The 14,030-nt window shown below is 45.2% G+C and overlaps 1 protein-coding gene across 3 annotated transcripts in view; it reads right to left on the reverse strand.

The window, feature by feature from the left end:
• Positions 1–3,011, reverse strand: part of Lzts3 (leucine zipper tumor suppressor family member 3) — a 9,887-nt gene extending 6,876 nt beyond the window's left edge. The window contains exon 1 of one of the 3 annotated variants that reach the window (XM_031371923.1): positions 2,811–3,011. The gene's annotated coding sequence lies outside the window, so the exon portion shown is untranslated. Of the gene's footprint in view, positions 1–526; positions 541–2,810 lie in introns of those variants that run through there. The other 2 variants (XM_031371921.1, XM_031371922.1) reach the window with 2 other exon arrangements.
• Between the last annotated feature and the right edge of the window lie 11,019 nt (positions 3,012–14,030).

Genomic DNA, 14,030 nt, shown 5'->3' on the forward strand with positions numbered 1-14,030 from the left:
AAGATCAGGAAGGAGAGGAGGGTAAGAAGGCAGGCAGGCAGGCAGCAAGAGCAGCAGCGAGCAGCCTGAGCCACTTGACGGGCTCGCTTGAGCCCAGAAGTTCCATGCAATGATGAGAACCAAGTGAGATTCCATCTCAAAAAAAAACAAAGAAACAAAACAAAGCGAGAAGGAGGAAGGAGGGAGGGAAGAAGGAAGGAGAAAGAACACAAGGACAGTTTCCAGTGTTGAAAAGAAACATTCCAGAGGGTAAAACTGGAATTGAAGAGCGTGGCCTGAATTTAGCAGCTGGGAACATCATTGATGTCTATGTCAAAATGGTTTCAGAAAGAACATGTAAAACAAAAGCAGACTGAGCAAAGGGATGGCAAAGTGCGGAGAAGAGACAGCAGAGTTCTCTGCTGAAAGAGGACAGAGGAGGCCTTCACTGAAGAAAGTTTGGAATCAAAGGCTTTTCTTTTTCTTTTAAAAGTAACCCTGAAAGCTGGCTGTGGTGGCATGCAGGCAAAGACACATCAAGGCCTACCTTGAGTGTATACTGAGTTGGAGTCCAGTCTGGGCTGCATGAGATTGTGCCTCCAAAAACAAACAGAGGAAAATATAATAATTAATCAACAGGCTGGGGAGATGGCTCAGTAAGATTGCCTGCTGCATGAGCATGATTACCTGAGTCTGAATCCCCAGAAGCCACCTAAAAAGCCAGTTATGCGAGTGCCTGTAACCACAGGGGGCAGAGACTGGAGGATCTGAGATTTGCTTGCTGCCAGCCTAGTTCTGGGTTTAGTGAGAGACTCTCAAGGAAATGAAGCAGAGATACAGCAGGACACCCATGATCCCTCTCTGTGTGCACACACATACATTTTGCCAAAAACCAAACAACATTTTGATAGGAATTAAAAATTAGATAGAAACACTGAAGGTGGACACCACCAGTGAGACAAGGCAGAACACCAGCAAGGGAACTGCACCAGAGGCTGCAGGGGAAGGAACAAACTCCAGGAGCGAGCACGTTGACTGAGTAACAGAGGTACCACGTGTTTGGGAAGATCTTTATAAACTGCAAAGTGCACGCCCTTTCTGAGCTCCAAGAAGCGAGGACCAGAGTTTGGAGGTGGTCATATGTCATTCTGCTTCACTCTTCTTCAGTGGATCCTTCTCAGATTCTTAGGGTCCTAGTCATTGCCCTGAGCCTCCCTTCTCAGGCTCTGCAGTCAACCCACAGGCAATCCCCATAGAGTTCCTTGCCATAGTTCTAACCTGTCTTCATCAACGCCTTATAACTGCTTCCTGCCCCTTGCCTCTTTCAACCTTGGGCTCCTGCAAATTCTTTCCTCAAAACCTTGGTAGAGTTGGAAGGACAAGGAGTGGAATATATTTCCCTGGCAAGTAGGGGGACTGAGGGAGAGGAAGGGCTGAGCTCCCTCTGTAGGACAGGCTTGTGGGCTCTCCTAGGTAACAGTGTGATCTGCAAGGGCTGTTGGACAGCATCACTCTGCGATGATAGCCTGTTGCCTGAGCCTGCCTCCATTTCTGTTCTGTCAACCCTCAATGCCTGTGACATTACAATACTAGCAGTCAAAGGGGCCAAATGGACTCTGGCTAAACCCTTCCATGAGCAGGGTCAAGTGCCTTAGAATTCTTGCAGTATCAGCTCCAGGTGTAAATCACAGCTCAGCTACGGAACCTCATGCAGACTGTTCCACCGCAGATTCTCACACCTACCTTACAACGATTTTAAGAAGGAAATGAATTATGTGTAAAATCCCTGGTATTCTTTTTGGCACCCACAACCAAGTAGAGTTTGTAGCAGAGTCTCTAAGGCCTTTCTTGATACCCATCCTATATTTCTCCTGAAAGCAGCTCTTCACTCCACACGTGACCTCTCCTCAGCTCTCTGACCAGCCTATATTCTTCTGGAATCAGTCCAAGTACTCCCCAGCATAGCATCTTTCATACCCAAGGGGTCTTGGAGCACTTAGCTCAGGGTGCCCCAGGGAGATTTCACTGTGAGGCTTCCCCACTGGAAGCCTGTGTTACTCCAGGGCACAAAAGATGTCCTTAGGGGTCTCTAGACCCTGGCATCAAGAAAATGCAAGGCCAATGCTTGTGGGGATGTTGGTTACGAGCAATGTTAACTAGGAAATGAATGCAGACACAGAAACAAGGAAATGCTTCCAGGAAGGATTAAGGGAAGGGATTCAGAGAGCAGAACTTCTTGGTTGGGATGTGTGAGGGGAGATTCATCTTCCCTTAGAAACGTGGGCACCTGCAGGGGAAGAGGCCCATCCCCTAGATCCTGGCTCTGATGAAGCCAGTGCTTCAGTGCTTGAAGGTACAGACAGCACACCCCCACCCACCCGCTCACACAGGAGCCTGCCTCAGCTGTGCATGTGTGTGTCAGAGTGTGTGTGTGTGGGGGGGGAGGGTCGCCATTCACTAGCACATAGACCCCAGCCACAAATTCTCTGCAAAGGTGCCACAGAGGTCTCTGCGGTTGAAGAAATTCCACCCATACCTCCCTCGGTTCTCCACCAACGCGCGTGGCCCCCGGGGGGGGCGGGGTGCAGAGAGAAGAGGTGACATAATCCGGGCCGCACCCCCTCCGGCCGCCACCCCCCCCCCGCGCCGGTTGAAGCGTCCATGACATCATCGGCCTCATCCCCCCACCCCCGCCCCAGCTCCCGGTACCCTAGCAGCGGGACGCGCCCCCTCCCCAGCTTCCCACCGGCCAGAAGCAGCGAGCGGTGCAGTGGACATGGTGACCGGAGGGAGACCCTGGAGGAGCACCCCGGCAGGCCTGTATCACTTACTCACTGCCTCAGAGTCCGGCGCAGAGGCTCAGACACCGGCGCTACTGTCCCGCTCTCTGGCGCAGCCCGAAGCCCGCCCCACAGGGCGCGCGGCGCGGCCCGGCTCTGCTCTAGGCCCCTCCCGCCCCGCGCCCGGCCCGCCCACCAGCGGCTGCGGCAAACGCGGGCCCGCCCTCCGGCCACGCCCCCGGGACCCGCCAATCCTGGACGGGGGTGGGACTCGGTGCCTTAACCCCTTTGGTCGCTGAGCGCGGGCCCGTCTGCCCAACAGGCTGGGTGGCAGATACTCGGCCTCAATCCCTGATAATCACTGTACCAAATACTTGGGGTCAGCCCCCAATTTCTGTCGTGCAACAAATCCAGCAAGTTCCTACTCTCTTTGAACCCCATATCTGGGTGTATGAGCCCTTTGGTTTATGGACAACCCCGCTTGGACTCTAGATTCAACTCCTACACCAGCTATTCCGTGTGCAGCAGACGTCCTAAATCCTTCAAATCTGGGGCTGGGCAGATGGCATAGTGGTCAAGAGCACTGGCTGCTCTTCCACAGAACCTGGGTTTAATTCGCAGCACCCACATGATGACCAGTTCCAAGGGACCCGACACCTTCTGGCCTCTGTGAGTGCTGCACAAACATATGGTCGAAACAACCATACACCGAATTAAAAAAAAAAAAAAATTAAGAAGGGAAAACAAAACAAAAAAACCCTGAAGAGCCTTCAAACCTACAAGATGCAGGGGGTGTGAAGGCACCTGTGACTACAATCGCTGGAGGCAAGAGCCAATAAATTGACCAATTTAAAACTTGACGTTTCAGGAAATTTGTATTTTATACCTTGTGCCCGTGCCTGCTGTAAAACTAACAATCCCCATCCCAAAAAGAGACCCCAAAAGTAAAGATTTCATCTTGACTCAGATCAACACCTTGGCAAGTGCATGTGGCACACACTACAGGGCTGCCAGCCGCCCAGAAAAACTGGCTGAGGGAAGCCCTCAGCCTTCAACTGTGTCCTTGGTCTGATCAGTAAGAGAAAGCAAGCTAGGCCCAGGCTTCAGCATTAGCAAAAGGCTGGCGGTTATGAATGTGATACCTGATAAGTTTAGCCATCCTATGACATAGGGCTGTGTCATAGATTTTAATATTTTTGCGGTTTTTTTTTACAATTGATTTTATTTCCTATAGTGATTTTAATGAATTTCTGTTTTCAGTTCTAATGATTGCTTTTAAATGTATTAAGTAAATGCCTTTAATCCCAGAACTTGAGAGACAGAGGCAGGATCTCTGAGATAGAGTTCCAATACAGCCAGGGCTACACAGAGAAACACTGTCTCAAAAAACCAAAACCAAAGCCAAAACCAAACCAAAAAACAAACAAACAAAACAAACAAACAAACAATCCAAACAAAGAAGTATATTAAATAAATTAAGATCTTATTGTCATTATTAGCCAATGGCAAATCATTTATATATTCTAGAACTCTGGGAACTAAGTGTCATGGAACTTGTGGTGATCCTCCCAGTTGGTGGCCACCACATTACAAGATAAATTTGTTTAAGTCAGAGGGGTAATGTGTCATCCTTGCTTTAAACAGATGAGTCCAGCTTTGCTACCCTTTGCAGTGAGAAGAGGATGGAATATGAGAAGAATCCCCAGGAGACATTTTTTTCTTCCTCCTTCTCCTCTTTTTTGCTTTCCCTGAGGCAAGGTCTCTCTAGAGAGCCCAGGCTGTATGGGAACTCACCCTCTAGACCAGGCTTGCCTCAAATTCAGAGAGATCTGAGGGCCTCTGCCTACTGAGTGCTGGGGTTAGAGGTGTGTGCTACCATGCCAGGCAAGAGAAAGGTTTTTTTGTTTGTTTGTTTGTTTTTGTTCTGTTTTGTTTTTCAAGACAGGGTTTCTCTGTATAGCCCTGGCTGTCCTGGAACTCAGTCTGTAGACTAGGCTGGCCTCAAACTCAGAAATCTACCTGCCTCTGTCTCCCAAGTGATGGGATCAAAGGCATGCACCACCACTACCCAGCAAGAGAAAGTTCTGATTGACCCACAATAGCATGTATTTCGAGGAGTTATTGTGAGGGGTTTTGTTTGTTTAAAGATTTTATTTATTTTCTATATATGAGTATGCTGTTTCCAGATGTACCAGAAGAGGGCATCAGATCCTATTACAGATGGTAGTGAGCCACCATGTGGTTGCTGGGAATTGAACTCAGGACCTCTAAAAGAACAGTCAGTGCTCTTCATCAATGAGAATCTCTCCAGCCCTTGTTTTTTTTTTTTTTTTTTTTTTTTTTAAAGACTGGGTCTCACTAGGTAGCTCTGACTGCCTGGCTGGCCTGGAATTCACTATGTATTCACCATGGCTCCGAAGTCCCTTGTCCCTGCCTGGGCAGTGCTGGGTGAGGATGCTGTAGTTCAGGGACAGAGTGTAAACCTAGTGAGTGTCAGACCCTGGGTTCCATCCAGCATCACATGTACCCATTTAGGTTGGTTTTGGCTTCTGCCAACTCTGTTTACTTGGTCTCATGTTATTGCCAGTATTTACGCTCTGATTTTTCTATTCCTATGTTGGCCCCATGTGTCAAATGACTGGTTTCTGACAGTTCTAAGTTTCTCACGTAGGTTAAAAGGCTTTTACAGACTCTGTTCACAGAATTCTTCCATTTTCCATCTTTATCCCCGTGTCTTCTCACTGGAAATGGCAGCAGAACTGGGCTTATCTGTTTAAGCAGACAGTTTACCTCTAGTTTTTAAGAGTGTGTCTCATCCTTTTGAAATTATTGTTGAGTTTTTTGAGAAAGAACGAGAGTGCCATGGCAGATGTGTGGAGATCCCAGGACAACTGCTGGAGTCAGTTTTCTCCTTCCATCATGGCTTTGGGGAACTGAACTTAGGCTGTGCCCCAAGCCCTTATACTGCTGAACCATCTCATCTGCCCAGAGCTTTTCTTTATCCTAAGGACTCAAATGTTGTACTATATTTGTCCCAGTAGCACTGTCTGTTAATTTTCTAGAAACAAAAGATGTCTTTTCAACTTAGAAAAGTCACAATATGTTCCTTTCATTTTGTGAACAGATTTTAGGGTCCCACCAAAACCATTGCATTCAATGACTGTTGTCAAAAGTGTCTCTGCATCCTGAGAAAGTGGGTGAAGCTTTTCTTAGCCATCACAGATTCAATCTCCTTTAGCGTCTCCACAGAGACATTTACTCTGCTCATTTCATCCCTGTTGACCCATTCTATTACTCCTCTATTTTCAATTTAAATTATTCTCCTTACATTTCTCTGTCCCTATTTCATGGGGAATGTGGTTTTATCTCTTCAGAGTCATACTGTCAAGGAGGGTGGGGTTATCCCAACACTCAGGAGGCTGATGCATGAAGATTACGAAGAGTTTGAGGCCAACCTGAGCTACAGCATAAAAACCTGGTTAGAAAGAAAGAAAGAGAGAAAGAGAGAGAGAAAGAAAGAGGGGGAGGGAGAAAAGAAAGAAAGAAAGAAAGAAAGAAAGAAAGAAAGGGAGGGAGGGAGGGAGGAAGGAAGGAAGGAAGGAAGGAAGGAAGGAAGGAAGGAAGAAGTCATTCATAGCTGTAGGTGGTAGCACATGCTCATCCCAGAATCTTGAGGTGGAAAGACTTTTTTGGGGGGTGGGGTAGTGTTTCGAGACAGGGTTTCTCTGTATATCCCTGGCTGTCCTGGAACTCACTCTGTAGACCAGGCTGGCCTCGAACTCAGAAATCTGTCTGCCTCTGCCTCCCAAGTGCTGGAATTAAAGGCATGTGCCACCACTGCCCAGCCGAGGTAGAAAGACTTTAAACCTACCAACTGGAGGTCAGTTTGGACACTATAGTAAATAAATATAGTAAAACTCCATCTAAAAAAGGAAATTATTCCAGGGCTTAGCAGTTCGGAGAACCAGCCAGCTACTCTTCCAGGACTCACTCCTCTGGAGGTTTGAGTCCCTGCACCTACATGGCAGCTCACAGCCATGTAGAACTTCAGTCTCAGAGCCAACAACCTCTTCTGGCCTCCAAAAGCATCAGCAGTGCATGCAGTGCACAGACAAACATGCAAGCAAAACACCCATCCACACTAGAAAAACAAAAACAAAAACAAAACCCAAAACCACAAACAGTATCACATACCTTTAATCCCAGCACTGGGCACTGGAGTAGGAGAGGCAAGAAGACCTGCTACAATGCCAGCCTGGGGTACATAATCAGCTCCAGATCAGCTGGGGCTACATGAAGAAATGGTAGCTAAAAAAAATTAATAAAACAAAAGAAAAACCAATACCTAACGATTGTGTAGTGGTGCTTTTCAAGTGTATACATTTGGAGCTAAGACAGGCAGACCACAGTTCAAGAGTATCCTAGGTTATATAGAATGAGTTCTAGACCAGCCTAGAATAAACACACAAATTAACTTTAAAATTTACCCAAGCCAGGCATGGTAATTCAGACCTGTGATCCCAGCTCTTGTGAAACTGAAGTAGGATTACTGTGTGTTCAAGGCCAAGCTGCCTTAGTTAGGGTTTTACTGCTGTGAACAGACACCATGACCAAGGCAACTATTATAAGGACAACATTTAATTGGGGCTGTCTTACAGGTTCAAAGGTTCAGTTCATTATCCTCAAGGCAAGACCATGGCAGCATCCAGACAGGTATGATGCAAGAGGAGCTGAGAGTCCCATCTCTTATTCTGAAGGCAGCTAGGAGAAGACTGGCTTCCAAGCAACTAGGATGATGGTCTTAAAGCCCATGCCTACAGTGACACACCTACTCCAACAAGGCCACACCTCCTAATAGTGCCATTCTCTGGGACAAGCATATACAAACCATCACACTGGGTTACATTCTTTCAGGCCAGCCTGAGCTAGAAAGTATGAGATCCTAGGAAGGGTGGAGAGGAACTCTAATTTTTCAGAGCTGATACTAAGATTCCAGATCATGTACAACCTTGGCTTTGGTAAAACCACAGCTTATATGGTCTAAGTACAGGTTGCCCTCCTACTCTGAATGGGTAAATGAAGCTCCCAAGCTTTGTACCAAGTGGAGCAGACTCCAACTCCAGTGCAGCCTTGCCTGGCTTGTAGTATCTTCTTCCATTGAACTTGGTCACATTTAAGAAACACATGCTATCAATCTCACTTGTCTAGTGTCAGGTGGTCTGTTTGGCAGCTCCTGTAACTTAGGCTGGGGAAGCCCTGTCTTATCAATGGGATAAAGAAGAGCCTTTCAAAACAAACATCAAAAGAGACTGGAAAAGAAGAAAGAATGAAGGAAGGGAGGGAGGGAGGAAGGGAGGGGAAAAGACTGACGATTGGGTCTGTATGGTGGCACGGGCCTTTATCCCAGCACTCTGTGGAGGCAGAGGCAGGTGGATTTCTCTGAGTTCTATATATAAATTTCAGGCCAGCCAGGGCTATGCAGTGAGACCTTTTTAAAAATAAGAACACTGATGTGGCTGGGTGGGGTCAGAGTAAGGTAGATCTCTGAGTTGAAGGCCAGCCTGGTATACAGATCTAGTTCTAGGACAGCCAGGGTAGCACACAGAAAACTCTGTCTAAACAAACAAAAACTAACAAACAAACAAAAAGTTAACAAATAAAGAGAGAAAAACAGAATGAAAACTAAGTTGACCACAGAAAACTGGATAGAGAGAATGACATAACTGGTTTTCTTGAAAGGAATATAGTTCTACCCTGTATAACCTATATTGGAGTTCTAAGCCTCCAAGCGTAATAAATCTGCATTGGGCTGTGGCTATAACTCAGTGCTTACATGATGAAGTCCTGGGTTCGAGCTCTATCACGATATAAAACCGAGTAGACAATACACATCTATCCTTGTGAGTAAAGCAAGAAGTTCAGAAGTTCAGTGTCACCCTTAGTTATAGATGGAATTCAAGGTCAGCCTAAGAATCAAGAGATCCTGTATCAAAATAACTGTACACATAAGAAATAAATCTGGAGCTGGAGAGATGCCTCAGCGGTTAAGAGCACTGACTGCTCTGCCAGAGGTCCTGAGTTCAATTCCCAGGAACCACATGATGCCTTACAACCATCTGTAATGGGATCTGATGCCCTCTTCTGGTGTGTCTGAAGACAGCTACAGTATACTCACACATATATAAAATAAATAAATCTTTTTTTCTTCTTTTTTTTAGTTTTTCGAGACAGGGTAGCCCTGGCTGTGTAGCCCTGTGTAGCCCTGGCTGCCCTGGAACTCACTCTGTAGACCAGGTTGACCTTGAACTCAGAAATCCACCTGTCTCTGCCTCCCAAGTGCTGGGATTAAAGGTGTGTGCCACCACTGCCCAGCTAAATAAATCTTGAAAAAAAAAAAAAAAAAAAAGAAGAGAAAAGAAAGCAAGCAATTTGTGTTGTTCCCCAGCACTTGGCTCTGGTAAGATGTCACAGTAGCACTGGAGAGCAGATGCAGAAGGATCATCATTGTTGGTGAATAAAATTACAACCCAAATGTCTACTGTGAAGTAGACAACTTCAGTTTCAAAGAGGAATGCGAGGCTGCTTTTGTGGAAGAACTGTGCCTCTGAATGCCAAACTGTGGTGGATGATGAACTTCAATTTACTTTTAGTTTAGATGTTTGTTGTATAAAGCTGGTGCACGGTTTACGTGGAGGTCTGGGGAACATCAGGCACCTCCCCTGCCGGCCTCCCACCTTGCTCACTCTCTACCTTGGTTCTTGAAACAAGGTCTTTCACTGAAGCGCATGGATTTGGCTGGACTTACCAGCCAATGGTGTGTAGGCCATATTCCTCACACACACACACACACACACACACACACACACACACGCCAATTACAGACATATTCTGGTACTTGGCATTTATATTGGTGCCCACTGTGTACTTTACTAATTGAGCCACCATCCCAGCTCCTGTATTAAAAAGTCTTGTTTTCAGCACTTGGGAGGCAGAGGCAGGCGGATTTCTGAGTTCGAGGCCAGCCTGGTCTACAGAGTGAGTACCAAGACAGCCAGGGCTACACAGAGAAACCTTGTCTCAAAACATCAAAAAAAGAAAAAAAAAAAGTCTTGTTTTAAGACAGGGTTTCCCTATGAAGCCCTAAATGTCCTCGAAATCGCTCTGTAGACCAGGCTGGCCTTGAACTCAGAGATCCACTGCCTCTGCTCAAAAGTGCTGGGGTTAAAGAGATGTGACAGTTTTTTTAATTTTTTTTTTTAGTATAGAATAGAGTTTATTCAGGGCATGGGGAGGGGAGTTAAGAGGGTAGCAGAGGCAGAGAGGAGAAAGTAGAGAAGTAGGGCCGACCATGACCACGTGGAGAGAGAGGGAAGGGAATGGGGAGAGGGGGAGAGCAAAGGGGCAAGAGGCAATTGAGAGAAGCAGGAGTAAGAGCCAAACTATTTTTTTTAACAGCAGTGCTTATTTAATGAGGAAAACCCTTTAAAATTAGACCAAATGTTTATGAAAATGACCTGTAAAAGTCCTTAAGATGGCATAGACCAAGGCTGGAGGGATGGCTCAGTGGGTAAGAGCACTGACTGCTCTTCCAAAGGTCCTGAGTTCAAATTCCAGCAACCACATGGTGGCCTACAACCACTGCCAATGAGATGGACGCAGTGCATAATAATAAAATAAATCTTTGGGTTGGAGCAAGCAGGGACTGAGGGAGTAGGGCTGGAACAGAGGTCCTAAAAATTCAATTTCCAACAACCACATGAAAGCTCACAACCATCTGTATAGCTACAGTGTACTCATATACATAAAAATAAAAACATCTTTAAAAAAAGATGTCATAGACCAATATAAAAAATATAACTGAAATGTTTATAATCCAAGTATGATGAGGTCTTTTGTTATATAATTGATTACATGTACACACAGTCTATGAAACCCAAAAAGTAAAATGTCAAACTATATTCATGACTGTTTTCCTATCACTTTTTTTTAACTAACTGTATGCCACACCCAAAGAAGTTAGTTTACATTGGTGTTTTACCTCCATATATGTCTGTGTGAGGGTGTCAGATCCCCTTAAACTAGAATTGCGGACAGCTGTGAGCTGGCATATGGGTGCTGGGATTCGATCCTGGGTTATTTGGAAAACCAGCCAGTTCTCTTAACAACTGAGCCATCTCTCCAGCCTCCAAAGTTGACAGTTTGTTTATACTTTTATGTTCCCCAAGGTCTCAACATCCAATGTTGTTTTTGTTTTGGGAGTGGTGGCTCATACCTTTGATTTCAAACACTGGCAGAGGCGAGTAGTCCTCTGTGAACTCAAAGCCAGCCTGGCCTACATAGAGAGTTCTAGGACTCCCATGGCTAGCTACACAGTCAGACTTTGTCTCTAAATAAATAATACAACAATAAAATAATTGTTGAGTTATAATACTAAGGAGCCACCTGTACTTGATCACTGTAAACTTCTTTGTAAGATGCAAACTAAAAAGAAATATCAATCACTACCCTAAGTAAACTCTGTACTATTTGTGAAGCAGAAGAGGTTTTTTGGTCTTGTGTTGAAGGAAAAGTCTCTAGTTCCCGCACTGACTAGAGCCTCCTACGTAGCCAAGGAGGGCCATGAGCTCCTCACTACGTAGCTCCTGTGTGCTGGGATTACACAAGAGACTCAACCAATTTCATGGAAGCATGCATACTTTTACAAAATGGCTCTCATTTTTGCAATAGCAAGAACAACTGATCCAGCTCAGAGTTTTCAAACACTTGTTTTACATAATTATTATAGACATGCTTGGTGATGACCTAATGAAACGTTTATTATCTGCCTTTGTCTCTCACTTTGCCATGCCAGTATCTCTTCTCCTGAGCTGTCACCCAGGTGAGACTGTAACTGAGTTGTGGAAACAACTTCCTGAAGATTATGGGCAATATGCTCAATAGTATCTCACTCATGAATTTGTATTTGTTACTCTAGTCTATTTTGATAGGAGACAATATGCACAAAATAGAAGGACATTAAGGCAGCCAGGCAAGATCAAAAGTTCATGGCTACTGTGATGTTTTGAATGACATCGATTCCCACAGGCTCATATATTTGTGTGCTTAGTCTCCAGCTGATATCAGTGATTAGGTGTGACCTTGCTGGAGGAGGTGTGCCACCCCAGGCTCAGTGTGTCTGCCTGTCTGTCTCTGCCTGCTGACTGCTATTAAGGATGTAGAGCACTCAATTACTGCTCCAGTGCCTTTCTGCCTATTGCCATGCTCCCCACCATAATGATAAGAAACTAACCCTCTGAAACTGTTAGCAAGTCCCCAATTAAATGCTTTCCTTTATACAAGTTGTCTTGGTCATGATGTCTCTTCACAGAGCAATACCAAAGTGACTATGGCAGCCAGTAGAGTCTACATAGTGAGTTCCAGGGATGCATAGACTAGACAGACAGAATGAACAAACAAAAAGGGCCGGGATGTTCCTCGGCACAGTGCTTGCCTGTATGCACAAGGCTTTGGGTTCAGTCCCTAGCACCACATAAACTAGACATGGGAGCACATGCCTCTAATCCCAGCACTTTTCATGGTAACAGAAGGATCAAGGTGGTTCTAAGTTATATAGCAAGCTCAGAGCCTGCCTAGGACATGAGAGACTTTGTCTCAAAAAACAAATGGGGCTGAAGAAATAGCTCAGTAGTTAAGAGCATTTCCTGCTCTTCTGGACCTAGGTTTAGTTCCCAGCTCTCACATTGGGTGGCTCACAATCATTTATAACTCTAGTTCCTACGATCTGACACCCTTCTTGGATACTTGCAACCAGATGATACACACACACACACACACACACACACACACACACACACCATGACATTGCCAATGTAGTGGCTTAAGCCTTCAATCCTAACCCCCAGGAGGCTGAGTATATGCACTTGGTCATATTGGCAGAGTAACTGTTTATTATATCAAAGGCATCAAGTTGGATATCCATCATCAAAATGAACAAAAACCAACCAATCATGCACACAGACTAGCACCATTGATGTACAACATATAACGCTTACCTAGGTACTCATTCTTGGCCCTGTACTAGATATGAATGGAACAAGGCTCTTTAGGACCTCTCTTTTCTTTTTAGGTGCTGGGGATAAAATGCAGAGACTCACACCAAAGTACTCTAATACTGAATTACATTTTCACATCTACAGATCAAAGATCTGTTCATGGAGCCAAGTATAGTGGTGTACAATGATTCCAGTGTTTGGAAGGCAGAGACAGGAACTTTGAGAGTTCAAGGCCAGCTTAGGTTAGATCTTAGTAAAATCCTGTTTAAAATAGACAAAAATTAGATTTGTTGATTGACTGTAAGATCAAGCCACCATTGGGGTGCTGAAAACCTAGCCATTAGACTAGCACTGAAATACAACAGACAAAAAGCATCGCACATAAGAACATGGCAAGTAATGGACTGTGAAATGTTTGCTTCAGCTGCTTATAAGATTTACGTGATCTACATGAGATCCTATCTAGAAACAGAGACAAGTGTTTAAAATATTTATATATTAACTTTTTGTGTGTGGTGCTAGAAATCAAGCATGAGACTCTATATGAGCTATATCCACAGCCCTGAGAATTTTTAATTAAGTACTTAGAAATCTTAAACATTTAATGTTTAAAAATTAAATGTACAGTACTTGCTGTGCTGGCTGGTTTTGTGTGTCAACTTGACACAGGCAGGAGTTACCATAGAGAAAGGAGCTTCAGTTGGGGAAGTGCCTCCATGAGATTCAGCTGTGGGGCATTTTTCTCAATTAGTGATCAAGGGGGGAGGGCCTCTTGTGAGTGGTACCATCCCTGTGCTGGTAGTCTTGGGTTCTATAAGAGAGCAGGCTGAGCAAGCCAGGGGAAGCAAGCCAGTAAAGAAACATCCCTCCATGGCCTCTACATCACCTCCTGTTTCCTGACCTACCTGAGTTCCAGTCCTGACTTCCTTTGATGATGAACAGCAATGTGGAAGTGTAAGCTGAATAAACCCTTTCCTCCCCAACTTGCTTCTTGGTCATGATGTTTGTGCAGGAATAGAAACCCTGACTAAGACACTTGCAGCCTAGCTGTTCTGGAACTCACAATGTAGACCAGGCTGGCCTCAAACTCAAAGACCCACTTGCCCCTGCCTCCTGAGTGTGGGACTAAAGGTGTGTGCCACCAGCCCACTTTATTCTTCAAGTTTTAGCTGACTAGTTGTGAAAGCAATTTGTACATGTTTAGTGAACTGTTAGCTAG

Source organism: Mastomys coucha, unplaced genomic scaffold, assembly GCF_008632895.1.
Source record: "Mastomys coucha isolate ucsf_1 unplaced genomic scaffold, UCSF_Mcou_1 pScaffold15, whole genome shotgun sequence".
In the NCBI taxonomy this organism is placed as follows: domain Eukaryota; kingdom Metazoa; phylum Chordata; class Mammalia; order Rodentia; family Muridae; genus Mastomys; species Mastomys coucha.